The sequence below is a fragment of the Capsicum annuum genome, chromosome 12 (genome assembly GCF_002878395.1).
Source record: "Capsicum annuum cultivar UCD-10X-F1 chromosome 12, UCD10Xv1.1, whole genome shotgun sequence".
In the NCBI taxonomy this organism is placed as follows: Eukaryota; Viridiplantae; Streptophyta; class Magnoliopsida; order Solanales; family Solanaceae; genus Capsicum; species Capsicum annuum.
In genome coordinates this window covers 1,472,033-1,479,150 of record NC_061122.1, presented here as the reverse complement: position 1 = coordinate 1,479,150, position 7,118 = coordinate 1,472,033, and positions in this window count along the sequence as shown.

The following is a 7,118-nucleotide window of genomic DNA, read 5'->3' as shown; positions in this document are numbered from 1 at the left end:
TGTACATACTCATATCACCACAAAAAGTTTACAAAATAATATTTAAAACATGGTTCTTGAGCTCTATGAACGGATTGGATCCATAGATGAACACTATGCATACCTTAGTGATTGAATCTTGAAAAAGATCTAATGTTTCTGAAGGTTCTTGAAGAATTCCTTAGGCTTGCTCTTGAGGAGATGATCTTGAGAGAAAACCCTAATCTTGTGGTTGAGAGTGTAAGAGAGGGTTTTTAAGATGCTTAACTAAAGAAAAAAATGGGAAAAATTACGCCTCTTTAGGGTTATAAGTCGTGGAAGGTGAAGGAAAAGACCAAAATACCCTTATGAAATAAATTCTCAGTTGCTGAAAATCATGGCTGACGACATTTGTGACAAGACATCAAAAATATGACAAACCATCAAAAATTTCATCACATAGGAGCTGGAATTGATGGTTTCTGCCTAAGTCTGACGACATTTGTGACAAGGCATCAAAAATGTGACAGGTCGTCAAAAATGTCGTCACACAGGAGCTGGAATTGATGGTTTCTTCCTAAGTCTGACGATATTTGTGACAAGGAGTCAAAAATATAACAGGCTGTAAAAAATGTCGTCACACAGAAGCTGGATTCTGCCTAAGGATGACGACCTTCGTGATAGGGCGTCACAAATGTGGTAAGCTATCACGAATGTCATCACTTAGGAGATGGTTTCTGCCTAAGGCTGACGACCTTCGTGATAGGGCATCAAAAATGTGGTAAGCTATCACGAATGTCGTCCCTTAGGAGCTGGTTTCTGCCTAAGGCTGACGACCTTCGTGATAGGGCATCACAAATATGGTAAGCTATCACGAATGTCGTCACACGGTTTCTAGCCTGACATGCTGGAGTAAAATAGGAATAACTCTTTCCTCTAATATTGGAATTAGATGAAATTGATATTGTTGGAAAGCTAATTCAATTATCTATCTTTTGATAGGTCATGAGATCAAAAATTCCAAGTATAATGAGAGATATTCTTGTTTGAAGTTGACTATACCAATATCCTTCTCAAGAATTCAATCGGTAAGGAATGTTTTGATTCGTCTGATAGCTAGGAGTTATTTGAAGCCTTAATATACATCTAACCTACTCATAAAACTATAAAAGAACCATGATGTTTTATGCATGAGCTTGGTACGTGGCTCTAATATTGATTTGGATTTTTTTGGGTATTACTATATCTCCCCCTTGGAAACATTCGTCTTCGAATGATGACTGCTTGAGAGGGGAGAAAAGATAAAATGACCCATACACTGATCATGCTCAATTGGCACATGATTTTAGGACTGAATTGAATTCTAAAATTAATATAGTCCAACTGAGCACGCATATCTGATGTATGACTGATAAGCTGAACTCATGAATGCATGATAAGCTATGCACTGATACTTGATACCAAATTTATACTGGAATTTTGAACATATAACTGAATAAGCTTAAGAAAAATGGTTACCTCGTGCTAAGTCTGAATTAGCGGAGAAAAGATGAGGGTATTTGGTTCGCATGTCTTTTTCTGCTTCCTAAGTAGCTTCCTCCATGGACTGATTCTGCCAAAGAACCTTGACTAGAGGGACTTCTTTGTTCCTCAGCCTACGAGTCTGATAGTCAAGGATTTCGACTAGAATCTCTTCATAAGAGAGACTATTCTGAATGTCAATGCTTTAAATAGGGACTACAACTGCTGGGTCATCTATGCACTTCTTGATCAAAGAGACATGGAAGACTGGATGAACTGAGGCTAGATCTGAAGCCAATTCGAGCTCATAGGCTACCTTGCCGAAGAGACTGAAAATCCTGAAGGGACCGACATATCGGGGACTGAGCTTTCCCTTCTTGCCAAATCTCTTCACTCCTTTCATGGGAGAGATCTTGAGATAGACATAGTTATCAACCTCAAATTCAAGACTTCAAATTCGAACATCCGCATAAGACTTCAGTCGGCTCTGAGCAGGCCGGAGTCTTTCTCTGATCAACTAAACTTTCTCTAAGGCATCGAATACTAAGTCAGGCCCTATGACTATGGTCTCACTAACTTTGAACCAACCGATTGGAGACCTACATCTCCTACCATAGAGAGCTTCGAATAGAGCCATCTGAATACTGGAGTGATAGCTGTTGTTGTATGCGAACTCAATCAAAGGCAAGTGGTCATCCTATCTTTCCTTAAAATCAATTGCACACGCCCTTAGCATATCTTCTAGACCCTGAATGGTCTTTTTTGCTTGACCATCTGTCTGAGGATGAAATGTTGTACTGAGATGAACTTGGGTACCAAGACCCTTTTGGAACGCTTTCCAGAAGTGAGAGGTAAACTGGGTACCTCTGTCTGAGATGATAAATAGTGGAACATCGTGTAATCTGACCAACTCCCTGATATAGAGTTTGGCATAATCCTCCGCTGAGTAGGAGGTACGAACTGGAAGGAAATGAGCTGACTTGGTCATTCTGTCTACAATGACCCAAACTGAATCATGCTAATGATGTGTTCTAGGCAAACCCGTCACGAAGTCCATGCTCACTTTTTCCCACTTCCAAGTAGGAATAGTGAACTCCTGCATGGAACCACTAAGTTTCTGATGCTATATCTTAACCTGCTAACATGTAGAGCACTTAGCCACAAACTCTGCATTGTCCCTCCTCATCCCACTCCACCAATAGATCTCCCGCAAGTCGCGGTACATCTTAGTGGCCCCTGGATGAATAGATTATCGTGCACCATGTGCTTCTGCAAGAATTCACTGCCTCAAGTCATCTACAACGGGAACACACAAATGACCCTGACAACGAAGAACACCATCTCCCCTTTGGGAGAAAACCTCTACTTCCTGACTCTGAACTGACTTTTTTAGCTTGACAAGGCCAGGATCCCTGTCTTGCTTCTCTTTCACCTCAGAAACTAGAGATGACTCTGAACTACTCTGAACACATACATCACCCTCTGAAGAGTCGACTAAGCGAACGCCTAATCTTGCAAGCTGATGAATCTCCTGAGTTAATTTCTTCTTACTATCCTCAACATGGGAAACACTACCCATGGACAGTCTACTGAGTGCGTCAGCCACTACATTGGCCTTGCCAGGATGATAAAGAAAGCTTATGTCATAATCCTTCAAGAGCTCTAACCACGTTTCTCTGACGAAGATTGAGATCTTTCTGGGAAAAGACATACTGAAGGCTCTTATGATCTGTGAAGATGTCTACATGAACACCGTATAGATAATGCCTCTAAATCTTTAAGGCAAAGACAACTGCTGCTAACTCAAAGTCATAAGTAGGATAATTCTTCTCATGGGGCTTTAACTGTCTGGAGGCGTAGGCTATGACTCTACCATGCTGCATAAGGACACAACCTAAACCTACTCTGGATGCATCACAATATACTACGAATCCATTGGAACCGTCGGGAAGTGCTAAAACTGGTGCTGAGGTGATTCGAGTCTTCAACTCCTAAAAACTCTTCTCGCAAGGTTCTGACCACTGAAACTTGACTTTCTTCTGAGTCAATCTGGATATAGGAGATGCAATAGAATAAAATCCCTCAAAAACCATCGGTATTAGCCAGCCAAACCCAAGAAACTCCTGATATCTGATGGAGAGACAGAGCGAGGCTAGTTTCTTACTGCTTTGGTTTTTTGAGGATCTACTCTAATGCCATCATAGGAAACAATGTGGCCAAGGAATGCTACTGAGCTTAGCCAAAATTCGCACTTACTGAACTTGGCGAACAATTGGTGATCCCTGAGAGTCTGAAGAATAATTATGAGATGGTCTAAATGGTCATGCTCTATGCGAGAATAGACCAGAATATCATCTATGAAGACTATGATGAATGTGTCCAAGTACTGCTTGAACACCCGGTTCATCAAGTCTATGAAAGCTGCAGGGGCATTGGTAAGACAAAAGGACAGGACTAGAAATTCAAAGTGACCATACCGAGTACGAAAAACTGGCTTCGAAATGTCACATTCTCTAATTCTGAGCTGATGATAGCCTGATCTGAGGTCTATCTTGGAGAAATAACTGGCACCCTGAAGTTGGTCACACAAATCATTTATCCTAGGCAGTGGATACCTGTTCTTGACCGTGACTTTGTTGAGCTGACGGTAATCATTACACATTCTGAGAGAACCATCTTTCTTGTGCACGAATAAGACTGGTGCACCCCATGGCGATACACTAGGCCTGATGAATCCCTTTTCTAAGAGATCCTTCAACTGATCTTTCATTTTCTTGAGTTCTGCTGGTGCTATTCTGTATGGTGGAATAGAAATAGGCTGAGTATCGAGGAGAAGGTCTATGCCGATGTCTATTTCCCTTTTGGGAGGAATGCCTAGAAGATCTTTGGGAAAGATGTCTGAATATTCATTAACCACTGGGACTGATTCGAGACTGGGAGATTTGGAATTGGAATTCTTAACGTGCACGAGATGATACACATACCCCTTAGAAATTATTTTCCTTGCCTGAAGGTTGGAAAATAGTTGACCTCTGAAAGACGAAGTGCTATCCTTCCACTCTAGGACAGGCTCATTCGGGAACTAAAACTGAACTATCCTATTTCTACAGTTGACTGTGGCATAGCAGGAATGAAGCCAATCGATACCGAGAATGACATCAAAATAAGTCATCTCTAACTCGACTAAATCTGCTGACGTGGATTAGACTGAGAGACTGACTTAAAATTATGCTTACTAGCATGACATGAATACTGAAGAAAGGGAACTATTCCTAAAACATCTTATAGCCTCCTGTACATAAATGTGGCGCGCAACACACCCATGTACAAGACTCTACTAGATACGGCTTTCAGACTTCCTAGGACTCTATTGAACCTTAGGCTTTGATACTAAGTTTGTAATGCCTCGATTTGCTTAATCGGAATGCCACACGGTGCTCATGACCCCGAGGGACCACAAGATAACCAATGATTGATCTGTACATATACACTGCATAATATACATATAATACGCGAAAAACCTGATCATGTAGGCCATAAGGTTCAACTGAAGAGATATAGTAACATCCATGGGGTAATGAATACCCAAAACAACTGAATATAAAATTGAATACTGAATCTGATAGCTAAATCTAACTAAATCTGAAAGCCTCTAAGTACTATCTGAATAAGGAGTTGAAGGAACATGTCTCCAACTAACTCCGTAAAACTGAACTAAAGTAATAAATGAATAAATCAAATCATATTATCCTCGAATGGACGCTGACTCATTGCAACACTACGACTGGAAAGCTACTGCTGGTATTGAAATCATGGCTCTGGACCTATGGTGTGACATAAAAAGAAAGCACCATAGCGTAAATGCGTCAGTACAACTACTGAGTATACGAGTGAGGTAGGCTAATGCAAAGTATGCTAACTGACTGACTAATATCTGAAGAACTATCTAAGTTCTTTTCCTGAGACTGATACTGAAATTATGGGAGGTAGTTGTTTAACCGACATGTCCCATGTATACCATTACGGCTAAGCTGGGGCCCAATCTCTGCCCCGACTGGAGGGGTGTCAATACTGCGCCACTGGTAAGGACAGTTGTGAGTGACCTTATCTGGCAGGTACTCAAAGTGAGAACAACGAGACCTTAAACTAACAGGTTAAGCCACCTCATCAACCCTAATCTGACAGGTTAAGATGTCTCAACCTACGCTGGCTACGTAGTTCTGGAACACAAGGATGACTGCTAAGAATCACACCTTGAACTGGCAGGTGAGTTCCCATCCTTGGGTTCACTCGGTGATAACTTCTACTCCCATCTGAAGAGACTAAACATGATTCAACTAACTGTACATAGACAGATTAACAGACTTTCGTTGATTGACGGAGTAGTACTATTATCTGAGAGTTAATTGAGATCAAGAGATTTCTGAGGTTTCCTGAGTCACATGACTGACTGAGTTCTATAGATTATAGCTTGACTGAGATTATCGTGACAACATGACATGGCTCTAGGTACACAACTATATTTTTAGGGTACGAATACCCCCAGGACTCGATAGAAGAAAATTGACACACATGACATGACTTGATCACAAGATTTGAGTCAATAATTCATAATATCATAAGTAGGAGATATCATATTTCGTATAATTATTCAACATCTTAAATGTTGTAGGGAATGCATGGATATATTTCGTGTACATATTGTATATCATCATTATCTTACATGCTTCATACCACCACAATAGCAACACATGAAAAGAATGGGATTCATATTGAAGTATACAGCTAACATGGACTTGTCATTTAGACATTATAGAACCATACAAACATGAATTTCTAGCATCCTAACCATTTTATCAAACACCTTGCATGCATTCTTTAAGGCATAGGTGAGTTTCATACTTACACCTATTAAACCACCTAAAGTTCATGGTTTTCAGTTAACAAACATATATATTCCATGAAAACACCTTTAGACATCACATTGAAACTTAAACAACAATCGTCAACATGTACATACTCATATCACCACAAAAAGTTTACAAAATAATATTTTAAACATGGTTCTTGAGTTCTATGAACAGATTGAATCCATAGATGAACATTATGCATACCTTAGTGATTGAATCTTGAAAGAGATCTAATGTTTCTGAAGGTTCTTGAAGAATTACTTATGCTTGCTCTTGAGGAGATGATCTTGAGAGAAAACCCTAATCTTGTGGTTGAGAGTGTAAGAGAGGGTTTTTAAGATGCTTAACTAAAGAAAAAAAATGGGAAATTATGCCTCCTTAGGGTTATAAGTCGTGGAAGGTGAAGGAAAATACCAATATACCCTTATGAAATAAATTCCCAGTTGCTGAAAATCATAGCTGACGACATTTGTGACAAGGCATCAAAATGTGACAAGCCGTCAAAAATGTCGTCACATAGGAGCTGGAATTGATGGTTTCTGCCTAAGTCTGACGACATTTGTGACAAGGCATCAAAAATGTGATAGGTCGTTAAAAATGTCGTCACACAGGAGCTGGAATTGATGGTTTCTTCCTAAGTCTGACGACATTTGTGAAAAGGCGTCAAAAATGTGACAAGCCATCAAAAATTCCGTCACACAGAAGCTGGATTCTACCTAAGGCTGACGA